Source organism: Schistocerca piceifrons, unplaced genomic scaffold (assembly GCF_021461385.2).
Source record: "Schistocerca piceifrons isolate TAMUIC-IGC-003096 unplaced genomic scaffold, iqSchPice1.1 HiC_scaffold_455, whole genome shotgun sequence".
Classification (NCBI taxonomy): domain Eukaryota; kingdom Metazoa; phylum Arthropoda; class Insecta; order Orthoptera; family Acrididae; genus Schistocerca; species Schistocerca piceifrons.
The window spans coordinates 46,602-60,488 of record NW_025728684.1 but is presented as its reverse complement, the minus strand read 5'-3'; the positions used below and the strand labels follow the sequence as shown (position 1 = coordinate 60,488).

The following is a 13,887-nucleotide window of genomic DNA, read 5'->3' as shown; positions in this document are numbered from 1 at the left end:
ATCTCGCAGATGTTTGTCGTGCTTGTGCGGTCATATGGAGCGCGACCCGAGCGGCAGCGAGCGGCAGTCGAAGCAAAGTCGGGACAAGTCGGGACGGGAGGGGAGGGGACAGGCGAAAATGCACCGCGCAAATTACGCAAATATCTGGAAGCGCGGCGCGTGTCAGCCGGGTGAGAAAGCTTCCGCCGGTCCAGCAGGACACTGCCACACCCCGCGCAGTCCCCCCGACGCCTGGCCCCGCGCCGGATAACAAGAACAAGGTGCGTCTCCCGCGAGTGTCGGAGGCCGCACGCACCAAACGAATGACAGGCGGTGCAACGAGCAGCCGCGCTGTGCGTGTCACCCACGTGGCGGTGGAAGGACGTGCTTTGCGTCAAATGTGCCACGGAAAACGGCGATTGCGTGTGTTGGGAGAAGGGGCGAAGGCTTCCTCTGCCGTGCGGCCACATTATAAGGACGCCAACGGCCATACCATGTTGAATACACCGGTTCTCGTCCGATCACCGAAGTTAAGCAACATCGGGCCCGGTTAGTACTTGGATGGGTGACCGCCTGGGAACACCGGGTGCTGTTGGCTCTATCTCATTTTTTAATTTTTGCGTCGCTACACCTGCCAGCCCTCTTTTTCATACTAACTTTCAGGTGTGACAAAGATGCTTCCACAAGCATTTTAAAGTACTGTACTAAACGTAAGACACGAAATTGCAGTAATGAACTCAGTTTGAGCAAGAATGCGCGGAGGAAGAGTGCTAGGAAGTCGTTGGAATTAACGAAACACTACGAATCGACAGATGTGTCCTTGAAACGCGTCAGAGCCAACTGTTTTGTAGCGGCGCTAAATTCGAAAAACTAACTAAATACATAAATTAAAAAAAAAAAAAAAAAAAAACAGCCGTTCTCGTCCGATCACCGAAGATAAGCAACAACGTTAGTATTCGGATCGGCGACCGCCTGGGAACTCTGGCTGTCTTCATTTTTGGCTTTTTTGTCGCTACCCCTGCCAGCCCTCTTTTCATGCTACCTTTCTTGTGTGACGAAGATGCGTCCATACTGATTTTAAACTATCGTAAGATGCGATATTAAGGAACTCCGTTTGAAGAAGAGTGTGCCAAGGAAGATTAGCAAAGTGTGTCTGCAAATAACGAAACAGTATGAAACGACAGAAATGTTGTGAAACACGTCCGGGCATATTGTTTTGTAGCAGTGCACATCTGCAAATTTGTAAACAAAAATTTATCTTTCGCCTCTAGAGGAGATGGATGCTTTGTTGAACCTCCTGTGTCCTCTGTCCGTGTTTTCGCACCTTTCCAGCGCAGCGCTGCTCTACTCTAGTAGCTCCGAACGGCCGCACACGGCGTCTCGGACACGCCGGTTCGGCCCGCGCCCATCTCGCAGATGTTTGTCGTGCTTGTGCGGTCATATGGAGCGCGACCCGAGCGGCAGCGAGCGGCAGTCGAAGCAAAGTCGGGACAAGTCGGGACGGAAGGGGAGGGGACAGGCGAAAATGCACCGCGCAAATTACGCAAATATCTGGAAGCGCGGCGCGTGTCAGCCGGGTGAGAAAGCTTCCGCCGGTCCAGCAGGACACTGCCACACCCCGCGCAGTCCCCCCGACGCCCGGCCCCGCGCCGGATAACAAGAACAAGGTGCGTCTCCCGCGAGTGTCGGAGGCCGCACGCACCAAACGAATGACAGGCGGTGCAACGAGCAGCCGCGCTGTGCGTGTCACCCACGTGGCGGTGGAAGGACGTGCTTTGCGTCAAATGTGCCACGGAAAACGGCGATTGCGTGTGTTGGGAGAAGGGGCGAAGGCTTCCTCTGCCGTGCGGCCACATTATAAGGACGCCAACGGCCATACCATGTTGAATACACCGGTTCTCGTCCGATCACCGAAGTTAAGCAACATCGGGCCCGGTTAGTACTTGGATGGGTGACCGCCTGGGAACACCGGGTGCTGTTGGCTCTATCTCATCTTTTAATTTTTGCGTCGCTACACCTGCCTGCCCTCTTTTTCATACTAACTTTCAGGTGTGACAAAGATGCTTCCACAAGCATTTTAAAGTACTGTACTAAACGTAAGACACGAAATTGCAGTAATGAACTCAGTTTGAGCAAGAATGCGCGGAGGAAGAGTGCTAGGAAGTCGTTGGAATTAACGAAACACTACGAATCGACAGATGTGTCCTTGAAACGCGTCAGAGCCAACTGTTTTGTAGCGGCGCTAAATTCGAAAAACTAACTAAATACATAAATTAAAAAAAAAAAAAAAAAAAAACAGCCGTTCTCGTCCGATCACCGAAGATAAGCAACAACGTTAGTATTCGGATCGGCGACCGCCTGGGAACTCTGGCTGTCTTCATTTTTGGCTTTTTTGTCGCTACCCCTGCCAGCCCTCTTTTCATGCTACCTTTCTTGTGTGACGAAGATGCGTCCATACTGATTTTAAACTATCGTAAGATGCGATATTAAGGAACTCCGTTTGAAGAAGAGTGTGCCAAGGAAGATTAGCAAAGTGTGTCTGCAAATAACGAAACAGTATGAAACGACAGAAATGTTGTGAAACACGTCCGGGCATATTGTTTTGTAGCAGTGCACATCTGCAAATTTGTAAACAAAAATTTATCTTTCGCCTCTAGAGGAGATGGATGCTTTGTTGAACCTCCTGTGTCCTCTGTCCGTGTTTTCGCACCTTTCCAGCGCAGCGCTGCTCTACTCTAGTAGCTCCGAACGGCCGCACACGGCGTCTCGGACACGCCGGTTCGGCCCGCGCCCATCTCGCAGATGTTTGTCGTGCTTGTGCGGTCATATGGAGCGCGACCCGAGCGGCAGCGAGCGGCAGTCGAAGCAAAGTCGGGACAAGTCGGGACGGAAGGGGAGGGGACAGGCGAAAATGCACCGCGCAAATTACGCAAATATCTGGAAGCGCGGCGCGTGTCAGCCGGGTGAGAAAGCTTCCGCCGGTCCAGCAGGACACTGCCACACCCCGCGCAGTCCCCCCGACGCCCGGCCCCGCGCCGGATAACAAGAACAAGGTGCGTCTCCCGCGAGTGTCGGAGGCCGCACGCACCAAACGAATGACAGGCGGTGCAACGAGCAGCCGCGCTGTGCGTGTCACCCACGTGGCGGTGGAAGGACGTGCTTTGCGTCAAATGTGCCACGGAAAACGGCGATTGCGTGTGTTGGGAGAAGGGGCGAAGGCTTCCTCTGCCGTGCGGCCACATTATAAGGACGCCAACGGCCATACCATGTTGAATACACCGGTTCTCGTCCGATCACCGAAGTTAAGCAACATCGGGCCCGGTTAGTACTTGGATGGGTGACCGCCTGGGAACACCGGGTGCTGTTGGCTCTATCTCATCTTTTAATTTTTGCGTCGCTACACCTGCCTGCCCTCTTTTTCATACTAACTTTCAGGTGTGACAAAGATGCTTCCACAAGCATTTTAAAGTACTGTACTAAACGTAAGACACGAAATTGCAGTAATGAACTCAGTTTGAGCAAGAATGCGCGGAGGAAGAGTGCTAGGAAGTCGTTGGAATTAACGAAACACTACGAATCGACAGATGTGTCCTTGAAACGCGTCAGAGCCAACTGTTTTGTAGCGGCGCTAAATTCGAAAAACTAACTAAATACATAAATTAAAAAAAAAAAAAAAAAAAAACAGCCGTTCTCGTCCGATCACCGAAGATAAGCAACAACGTTAGTATTCGGATCGGCGACCGCCTGGGAACTCTGGCTGTCTTCATTTTTGGCTTTTTTGTCGCTACCCCTGCCAGCCCTCTTTTCATGCTACCTTTCTTGTGTGACGAAGATGCGTCCATACTGATTTTAAACTATCGTAAGATGCGATATTAAGGAACTCCGTTTGAAGAAGAGTGTGCCAAGGAAGATTAGCAAAGTGTGTCTGCAAATAACGAAACAGTATGAAACGACAGAAATGTTGTGAAACACGTCCGGGCATATTGTTTTGTAGCAGTGCACATCTGCAAATTTGTAAACAAAAATTTATCTTTCGCCTCTAGAGGAGATGGATGCTTTGTTGAACCTCCTGTGTCCTCTGTCCGTGTTTTCGCACCTTTCCAGCGCAGCGCTGCTCTACTCTAGTAGCTCCGAACGGCCGCACACGGCGTCTCGGACACGCCGGTTCGGCCCGCGCCCATCTCGCAGATGTTTGTCGTGCTTGTGCGGTCATATGGAGCGCGACCCGAGCGGCAGCGAGCGGCAGTCGAAGCAAAGTCGGGACAAGTCGGGACGGAAGGGGAGGGGACAGGCGAAAATGCACCGCGCAAATTACGCAAATATCTGGAAGCGCGGCGCGTGTCAGCCGGGTGAGAAAGCTTCCGCCGGTCCAGCAGGACACTGCCACACCCCGCGCAGTCCCCCCGACGCCCGGCCCCGCGCCGGATAACAAGAACAAGGTGCGTCTCCCGCGAGTGTCGGAGGCCGCACGCACCAAACGAATGACAGGCGGTGCAACGAGCAGCCGCGCTGTGCGTGTCACCCACGTGGCGGTGGAAGGACGTGCTTTGCGTCAAATGTGCCACGGAAAACGGCGATTGCGTGTGTTGGGAGAAGGGGCGAAGGCTTCCTCTGCCGTGCGGCCACATTATAAGGACGCCAACGGCCATACCATGTTGAATACACCGGTTCTCGTCCGATCACCGAAGTTAAGCAACATCGGGCCCGGTTAGTACTTGGATGGGTGACCGCCTGGGAACACCGGGTGCTGTTGGCTCTATCTCATCTTTTAATTTTTGCGTCGCTACACCTGCCTGCCCTCTTTTTCATACTAACTTTCAGGTGTGACAAAGATGCTTCCACAAGCATTTTAAAGTACTGTACTAAACGTAAGACACGAAATTGCAGTAATGAACTCAGTTTGAGCAAGAATGCGCGGAGGAAGAGTGCTAGGAAGTCGTTGGAATTAACGAAACACTACGAATCGACAGATGTGTCCTTGAAACGCGTCAGAGCCAACTGTTTTGTAGCGGCGCTAAATTCGAAAAACTAACTAAATACATAAATTAAAAAAAAAAAAAAAAAAAAACAGCCGTTCTCGTCCGATCACCGAAGATAAGCAACAACGTTAGTATTCGGATCGGCGACCGCCTGGGAACTCTGGCTGTCTTCATTTTTGGCTTTTTTGTCGCTACCCCTGCCAGCCCTCTTTTCATGCTACCTTTCTTGTGTGACGAAGATGCGTCCATACTGATTTTAAACTATCGTAAGATGCGATATTAAGGAACTCCGTTTGAAGAAGAGTGTGCCAAGGAAGATTAGCAAAGTGTGTCTGCAAATAACGAAACAGTATGAAACGACAGAAATGTTGTGAAACACGTCCGGGCATATTGTTTTGTAGCAGTGCACATCTGCAAATTTGTAAACAAAAATTTATCTTTCGCCTCTAGAGGAGATGGATGCTTTGTTGAACCTCCTGTGTCCTCTGTCCGTGTTTTCGCACCTTTCCAGCGCAGCGCTGCTCTACTCTAGTAGCTCCGAACGGCCGCACACGGCGTCTCGGACACGCCGGTTCGGCCCGCGCCCATCTCGCAGATGTTTGTCGTGCTTGTGCGGTCATATGGAGCGCGACCCGAGCGGCAGCGAGCGGCAGTCGAAGCAAAGTCGGGACAAGTCGGGACGGAAGGGGAGGGGACAGGCGAAAATGCACCGCGCAAATTACGCAAATATCTGGAAGCGCGGCGCGTGTCAGCCGGGTGAGAAAGCTTCCGCCGGTCCAGCAGGACACTGCCACACCCCGCGCAGTCCCCCCGACGCCCGGCCCCGCGCCGGATAACAAGAACAAGGTGCGTCTCCCGCGAGTGTCGGAGGCCGCACGCACCAAACGAATGACAGGCGGTGCAACGAGCAGCCGCGCTGTGCGTGTCACCCACGTGGCGGTGGAAGGACGTGCTTTGCGTCAAATGTGCCACGGAAAACGGCGATTGCGTGTGTTGGGAGAAGGGGCGAAGGCTTCCTCTGCCGTGCGGCCACATTATAAGGACGCCAACGGCCATACCATGTTGAATACACCGGTTCTCGTCCGATCACCGAAGTTAAGCAACATCGGGCCCGGTTAGTACTTGGATGGGTGACCGCCTGGGAACACCGGGTGCTGTTGGCTCTATCTCATCTTTTAATTTTTGCGTCGCTACACCTGCCTGCCCTCTTTTTCATACTAACTTTCAGGTGTGACAAAGATGCTTCCACAAGCATTTTAAAGTACTGTACTAAACGTAAGACACGAAATTGCAGTAATGAACTCAGTTTGAGCAAGAATGCGCGGAGGAAGAGTGCTAGGAAGTCGTTGGAATTAACGAAACACTACGAATCGACAGATGTGTCCTTGAAACGCGTCAGAGCCAACTGTTTTGTAGCGGCGCTAAATTCGAAAAACTAACTAAATACATAAATTAAAAAAAAAAAAAAAAAAAAACAGCCGTTCTCGTCCGATCACCGAAGATAAGCAACAACGTTAGTATTCGGATCGGCGACCGCCTGGGAACTCTGGCTGTCTTCATTTTTGGCTTTTTTGTCGCTACCCCTGCCAGCCCTCTTTTCATGCTACCTTTCTTGTGTGACGAAGATGCGTCCATACTGATTTTAAACTATCGTAAGATGCGATATTAAGGAACTCCGTTTGAAGAAGAGTGTGCCAAGGAAGATTAGCAAAGTGTGTCTGCAAATAACGAAACAGTATGAAACGACAGAAATGTTGTGAAACACGTCCGGGCATATTGTTTTGTAGCAGTGCACATCTGCAAATTTGTAAACAAAAATTTATCTTTCGCCTCTAGAGGAGATGGATGCTTTGTTGAACCTCCTGTGTCCTCTGTCCGTGTTTTCGCACCTTTCCAGCGCAGCGCTGCTCTACTCTAGTAGCTCCGAACGGCCGCACACGGCGTCTCGGACACGCCGGTTCGGCCCGCGCCCATCTCGCAGATGTTTGTCGTGCTTGTGCGGTCATATGGAGCGCGACCCGAGCGGCAGCGAGCGGCAGTCGAAGCAAAGTCGGGACAAGTCGGGACGGAAGGGGAGGGGACAGGCGAAAATGCACCGCGCAAATTACGCAAATATCTGGAAGCGCGGCGCGTGTCAGCCGGGTGAGAAAGCTTCCGCCGGTCCAGCAGGACACTGCCACACCCCGCGCAGTCCCCCCGACGCCCGGCCCCGCGCCGGATAACAAGAACAAGGTGCGTCTCCCGCGAGTGTCGGAGGCCGCACGCACCAAACGAATGACAGGCGGTGCAACGAGCAGCCGCGCTGTGCGTGTCACCCACGTGGCGGTGGAAGGACGTGCTTTGCGTCAAATGTGCCACGGAAAACGGCGATTGCGTGTGTTGGGAGAAGGGGCGAAGGCTTCCTCTGCCGTGCGGCCACATTATAAGGACGCCAACGGCCATACCATGTTGAATACACCGGTTCTCGTCCGATCACCGAAGTTAAGCAACATCGGGCCCGGTTAGTACTTGGATGGGTGACCGCCTGGGAACACCGGGTGCTGTTGGCTCTATCTCATCTTTTAATTTTTGCGTCGCTACACCTGCCTGCCCTCTTTTTCATACTAACTTTCAGGTGTGACAAAGATGCTTCCACAAGCATTTTAAAGTACTGTACTAAACGTAAGACACGAAATTGCAGTAATGAACTCAGTTTGAGCAAGAATGCGCGGAGGAAGAGTGCTAGGAAGTCGTTGGAATTAACGAAACACTACGAATCGACAGATGTGTCCTTGAAACGCGTCAGAGCCAACTGTTTTGTAGCGGCGCTAAATTCGAAAAACTAACTAAATACATAAATTAAAAAAAAAAAAAAAAAAAACAGCCGTTCTCGTCCGATCACCGAAGATAAGCAACAACGTTAGTATTCGGATCGGCGACCGCCTGGGAACTCTGGCTGTCTTCATTTTTGGCTTTTTTGTCGCTACCCCTGCCAGCCCTCTTTTCATGCTACCTTTCTTGTGTGACGAAGATGCGTCCATACTGATTTTAAACTATCGTAAGATGCGATATTAAGGAACTCCGTTTGAAGAAGAGTGTGCCAAGGAAGATTAGCAAAGTGTGTCTGCAAATAACGAAACAGTATGAAACGACAGAAATGTTGTGAAACACGTCCGGGCATATTGTTTTGTAGCAGTGCACATCTGCAAATTTGTAAACAAAAATTTATCTTTCGCCTCTAGAGGAGATGGATGCTTTGTTGAACCTCCTGTGTCCTCTGTCCGTGTTTTCGCACCTTTCCAGCGCAGCGCTGCTCTACTCTAGTAGCTCCGAACGGCCGCACACGGCGTCTCGGACACGCCGGTTCGGCCCGCGCCCATCTCGCAGATGTTTGTCGTGCTTGTGCGGTCATATGGAGCGCGACCCGAGCGGCAGCGAGCGGCAGTCGAAGCAAAGTCGGGACAAGTCGGGACGGAAGGGGAGGGGACAGGCGAAAATGCACCGCGCAAATTACGCAAATATCTGGAAGCGCGGCGCGTGTCAGCCGGGTGAGAAAGCTTCCGCCGGTCCAGCAGGACACTGCCACACCCCGCGCAGTCCCCCCGACGCCCGGCCCCGCGCCGGATAACAAGAACAAGGTGCGTCTCCCGCGAGTGTCGGAGGCCGCACGCACCAAACGAATGACAGGCGGTGCAACGAGCAGCCGCGCTGTGCGTGTCACCCACGTGGCGGTGGAAGGACGTGCTTTGCGTCAAATGTGCCACGGAAAACGGCGATTGCGTGTGTTGGGAGAAGGGGCGAAGGCTTCCTCTGCCGTGCGGCCACATTATAAGGACGCCAACGGCCATACCATGTTGAATACACCGGTTCTCGTCCGATCACCGAAGTTAAGCAACATCGGGCCCGGTTAGTACTTGGATGGGTGACCGCCTGGGAACACCGGGTGCTGTTGGCTCTATCTCATCTTTTAATTTTTGCGTCGCTACACCTGCCTGCCCTCTTTTTCATACTAACTTTCAGGTGTGACAAAGATGCTTCCACAAGCATTTTAAAGTACTGTACTAAACGTAAGACACGAAATTGCAGTAATGAACTCAGTTTGAGCAAGAATGCGCGGAGGAAGAGTGCTAGGAAGTCGTTGGAATTAACGAAACACTACGAATCGACAGATGTGTCCTTGAAACGCGTCAGAGCCAACTGTTATGTAGCAGTGCTAAATTCGAAAAACTAACTAAATACATAAATTAAAAAAAAAAAAAAAAAAACAGCCGTTCTCGTCCGATCACCGCAGATAAGCAACAACGTTAGTATTCGGATCGGTGACTGCCTGGGACCTCTGGCTGTCTTCATACTTTGCTTTTTTGTCGCCACCACCACTGCCAGCCCTCTTTTTCAGATGTGACAACGATGTTTCCACAATGACTTAAATCTGTTGTAATAAACAAAAGATACGATATTAGGGCACTCAGTTTGAAGAAGAGTGTGCCAAGGAAGATTTCCAAAGAGTCTCTGGAAATAACAAAACAGTATGAAACGACAGAAATGTTGTGAAATACGTCAGGGCACATTGTTTTGTAGCAGTGCACAACTGCAAATTTGTAAACAACAATTTATCTTTCGTCGCTAGAAGAGATGGATGCTTTGTCGAACCTCCTGTGTCTTGTGTCCTCGTTTTCGCGCCTTTCCATGGCACGGCACGGCACGGCACGGCACGGCACGGCACGGCACAGCGCTGCTCTAGTACCTCCGAACGGCCGCACACGGCGTCTCGGACACGCCGGTTCGGCCCGCGCCCATCTCGCAGATGTTTGTCGTGCTTGTGCGGTCATATGGAGCGCGACCCGAGCGGCAGCGAGCGGCAGTCGAAGCAAAGTCGGGACAAGTCGGGACGGGAGGGGAGGGGACAGGCGAAAATGCACCGCGCAAATTACGCAAATATCTGGAAGCGCGGCGCGTGTCAGCCGGGTGAGAAAGCTTCCGCCGGTCCAGCAGGACACTGCCACACCCCGCGCAGTCCCCCCGACGCCCGGCCCCGCGCCGGATAACAAGAACAAGGTGCGTCTCCCGCGAGTGTCGGAGGCCGCACGCACCAAACGAATGACAGGCGGTGCAACGAGCAGCCGCGCTGTGCGTGTCACCCACGTGGCGGTGGAAGGACGTGCTTTGCGTCAAATGTGCCACGGAAAACGGCGATTGCGTGTGTTGGGAGAAGGGGCGAAGGCTTCCTCTGCCGTGCGGCCACATTATAAGGACGCCAACGGCCATACCATGTTGAATACACCGGTTCTCGTCCGATCACCGAAGTTAAGCAACATCGGGCCCGGTTAGTACTTGGATGGGTGACCGCCTGGGAACACCGGGTGCTGTTGGCTCTATCTCATTTTTTAATTTTTGCGTCGCTACACCTGCCAGCCCTCTTTTTCATACTAACTTTCAGGTGTGACAAAGATGCTTCCACAAGCATTTTAAAGTACTGCACTAAACATAAGACACGAAATTACAGTAATGAACTCAGTTTGAGCAAGAATGCGCCGAGGAATAGTGCTAGGAACTCGTTGGAAATGACGAAACACTACGAATCGACAGATGTGTCCTTGAAATGCGTCAGAGCCAACTGTTATGTAGCAGTGCTAAATTCGAAAAACTAACTAAATACATAAATTAAAAAAAAAAAAAAAAAAACAGCCGTTCTCGTCCGATCACCGCAGATAAGCAACAACGTTAGTATTCGGATCGGTGACTGCCTGGGACCTCTGGCTGTCTTCATACTTTGCTTTTTTGTCGCCACCACCACTGCCAGCCCTCTTTTTCAGATGTGACAACGATGTTTCCACAATGACTTAAATCTGTTGTAATAAACAAAAGATACGATATTAGGGCACTCAGTTTGAAGAAGAGTGTGCCAAGGAAGATTTCCAAAGAGTCTCTGGAAATAACAAAACAGTATGAAACGACAGAAATGTTGTGAAATACGTCAGGGCACATTGTTTTGTAGCAGTGCACAACTGCAAATTTGTAAACAACAATTTATCTTTCGTCGCTAGAAGAGATGGATGCTTTGTCGAACCTCCTGTGTCTTGTGTCCTCGTTTTCGCGCCTTTCCATGGCACGGCACGGCACGGCACGGCACGGCACGGCACGGCACAGCGCTGCTCTAGTACCTCCGAACGGCCGCACACGGCGTCTCGGACACGCCGGTTCGGCCCGCGCCCATCTCGCAGATGTTTGTCGTGCTTGTGCGGTCATATGGAGCGCGACCCGAGCGGCAGCGAGCGGCAGTCGAAGCAAAGTCGGGACAAGTCGGGACGGAAGGGGAGGGGACAGGCGAAAATGCACCGCGCAAATTACGCAAATATCTGGAAGCGCGGCGCGTGTCAGCCGGGTGAGAAAGCTTCCGCCGGTCCAGCAGGACACTGCCACACCCCGCGCAGTCCCCCCGACGCCCGGCCCCGCGCCGGATAACAAGAACAGGGTGCGTCTCCCGCGAGTGTCGGAGGCCGCACGCACCAAACGAATGACAGGCGGTGCAACGAGCAGCCGCGCTGTGCGTGTCACCCACGTGGCGGTGGAAGGACGTGCTTTGCGTCAAATGTGCCACGGAAAACGGCGATTGCGTGTGTTGGGAGAAGGGGCGAAGGCTTCCTCTGCCGTGCGGCCACATTATAAGGACGCCAACGGCCATACCATGTTGAATACACCGGTTCTCGTCCGATCACCGAAGTTAAGCAACATCGGGCCCGGTTAGTACTTGGATGGGTGACCGCCTGGGAACACCGGGTGCTGTTGGCTCTATCTCATCTTTTAATTTTTGCGTCGCTACACCTGCCTGCCCTCTTTTTCATACTAACTTTCAGGTGTGACAAAGATGCTTCCACAAGCATTTTAAAGTACTGTACTAAACGTAAGACACGAAATTGCAGTAATGAACTCAGTTTGAGCAAGAATGCGCGGAGGAAGAGTGCTAGGAAGTCGTTGGAATTAACGAAACACTACGAATCGACAGATGTGTCCTTGAAACGCGTCAGAGCCAACTGTTATGTAGCAGTGCTAAATTCGAAAAACTAACTAAATACATAAATTAAAAAAAAAAAAAAAAAAACAGCCGTTCTCGTCCGATCACCGCAGATAAGCAACAACGTTAGTATTCGGATCGGTGACTGCCTGGGACCTCTGGCTGTCTTCATACTTTGCTTTTTTGTCGCCACCACCACTGCCAGCCCTCTTTTTCAGATGTGACAACGATGTTTCCACAATGACTTAAATCTGTTGTAATAAACAAAAGATACGATATTAGGGCACTCAGTTTGAAGAAGAGTGTGCCAAGGAAGATTTCCAAAGAGTCTCTGGAAATAACAAAACAGTATGAAACGACAGAAATGTTGTGAAATACGTCAGGGCACATTGTTTTGTAGCAGTGCACAACTGCAAATTTGTAAACAACAATTTATCTTTCGTCGCTAGAAGAGATGGATGCTTTGTCGAACCTCCTGTGTCTTGTGTCCTCGTTTTCGCGCCTTTCCATGGCACGGCACGGCACGGCACGGCACGGCACGGCACGGCACAGCGCTGCTCTAGTACCTCCGAACGGCCGCACACGGCGTCTCGGACACGCCGGTTCGGCCCGCGCCCATCTCGCAGATGTTTGTCGTGCTTGTGCGGTCATATGGAGCGCGACCCGAGCGGCAGCGAGCGGCAGTCGAAGCAAAGTCGGGACAAGTCGGGACGGGAGGGGAGGGGACAGGCGAAAATGCACCGCGCAAATTACGCAAATATCTGGAAGCGCGGCGCGTGTCAGCCGGGTGAGAAAGCTTCCGCCGGTCCAGCAGGACACTGCCACACCCCGCGCAGTCCCCCCGACGCCTGGCCCCGCGCCGGATAACAAGAACAAGGTGCGTCTCCCGCGAGTGTCGGAGGCCGCACGCACCAAACGAATGACAGGCGGTGCAACGAGCAGCCGCGCTGTGCGTGTCACCCACGTGGCGGTGGAAGGACGTGCTTTGCGTCAAATGTGCCACGGAAAACGGCGATTGCGTGTGTTGGGAGAAGGGGCGAAGGCTTCCTCTGCCGTGCGGCCACATTATAAGGACGCCAACGGCCATACCATGTTGAATACACCGGTTCTCGTCCGATCACCGAAGTTAAGCAACATCGGGCCCGGTTAGTACTTGGATGGGTGACCGCCTGGGAACACCGGGTGCTGTTGGCTCTATCTCATTTTTTAATTTTTGCGTCGCTACACCTGCCAGCCCTCTTTTTCATACTAACTTTCAGGTGTGACAAAGATGCTTCCACAAGCATTTTAAAGTACTGCACTAAACATAAGACACGAAATTACAGTAATGAACTCAGTTTGAGCAAGAATGCGCCGAGGAATAGTGCTAGGAACTCGTTGGAAATGACGAAACACTACGAATCGACAGATGTGTCCTTGAAATGCGTCAGAGCCAACTGTTATGTAGCAGTGCTAAATTCGAAAAACTAACTAAATACATAAATTAAAAAAAAAAAAAAAAAAACAGCCGTTCTCGTCCGATCACCGCAGATAAGCAACAACGTTAGTATTCGGATCGGTGACTGCCTGGGACCTCTGGCTGTCTTCATACTTTGCTTTTTTGTCGCCACCACCACTGCCAGCCCTCTTTTTCAGATGTGACAACGATGTTTCCACAATGACTTAAATCTGTTGTAATAAACAAAAGATACGATATTAGGGCACTCAGTTTGAAGAAGAGTGTGCCAAGGAAGATTTCCAAAGAGTCTCTGGAAATAACAAAACAGTATGAAACGACAGAAATGTTGTGAAATACGTCAGGGCACATTGTTTTGTAGCAGTGCACAACTGCAAATTTGTAAACAACAATTTATCTTTCGTCGCTAGAAGAGATGGATGCTTTGTCGAACCTCCTGTGTCTTGTGTCCTCGTTTTCGCGCCTTTCCATGGCACGGCACG

At 51.7% G+C, this 13,887-nt stretch overlaps 10 non-coding genes across 10 annotated transcripts; all 10 read left to right on the top strand.

The window, feature by feature from the left end:
• The first annotated feature begins 458 nt into the window (after positions 1-458).
• On the top strand, positions 459-577 carry LOC124751244. The gene has a single exon (XR_007012080.1). It is a non-coding gene; the product is annotated as a 5S ribosomal RNA (ribosomal RNA).
• Positions 578-1,844: 1,267 nt separating this feature from the next.
• On the top strand, positions 1,845-1,963 carry LOC124751243. The gene has a single exon (XR_007012079.1). It is a non-coding gene; the product is annotated as a 5S ribosomal RNA (ribosomal RNA).
• Positions 1,964-3,230: 1,267 nt separating this feature from the next.
• On the top strand, positions 3,231-3,349 carry LOC124751241. The gene has a single exon (XR_007012077.1). It is a non-coding gene; the product is annotated as a 5S ribosomal RNA (ribosomal RNA).
• Positions 3,350-4,616: 1,267 nt separating this feature from the next.
• On the top strand, positions 4,617-4,735 carry LOC124751240. Its single transcript, XR_007012076.1, has one exon. It is a non-coding gene; the product is annotated as a 5S ribosomal RNA (ribosomal RNA).
• A 1,267-nt stretch (positions 4,736-6,002) lies between these two features.
• Positions 6,003-6,121, top strand: LOC124751238. Its single transcript, XR_007012075.1, has one exon. It is a non-coding gene; the product is annotated as a 5S ribosomal RNA (ribosomal RNA).
• Positions 6,122-7,388: 1,267 nt separating this feature from the next.
• On the top strand, positions 7,389-7,507 carry LOC124751237. Its single transcript, XR_007012074.1, has one exon. It is a non-coding gene; the product is annotated as a 5S ribosomal RNA (ribosomal RNA).
• Positions 7,508-8,773: 1,266 nt separating this feature from the next.
• On the top strand, positions 8,774-8,892 carry LOC124751236. The gene has a single exon (XR_007012073.1). It is a non-coding gene; the product is annotated as a 5S ribosomal RNA (ribosomal RNA).
• A 1,298-nt stretch (positions 8,893-10,190) lies between these two features.
• LOC124751235 lies at positions 10,191-10,309 on the top strand. The gene has a single exon (XR_007012072.1). It is a non-coding gene; the product is annotated as a 5S ribosomal RNA (ribosomal RNA).
• A 1,298-nt stretch (positions 10,310-11,607) lies between these two features.
• On the top strand, positions 11,608-11,726 carry LOC124751234. The gene has a single exon (XR_007012071.1). It is a non-coding gene; the product is annotated as a 5S ribosomal RNA (ribosomal RNA).
• Positions 11,727-13,024: 1,298 nt separating this feature from the next.
• On the top strand, positions 13,025-13,143 carry LOC124751233. The gene has a single exon (XR_007012070.1). It is a non-coding gene; the product is annotated as a 5S ribosomal RNA (ribosomal RNA).
• Positions 13,144-13,887: the final 744 nt, after the last annotated feature.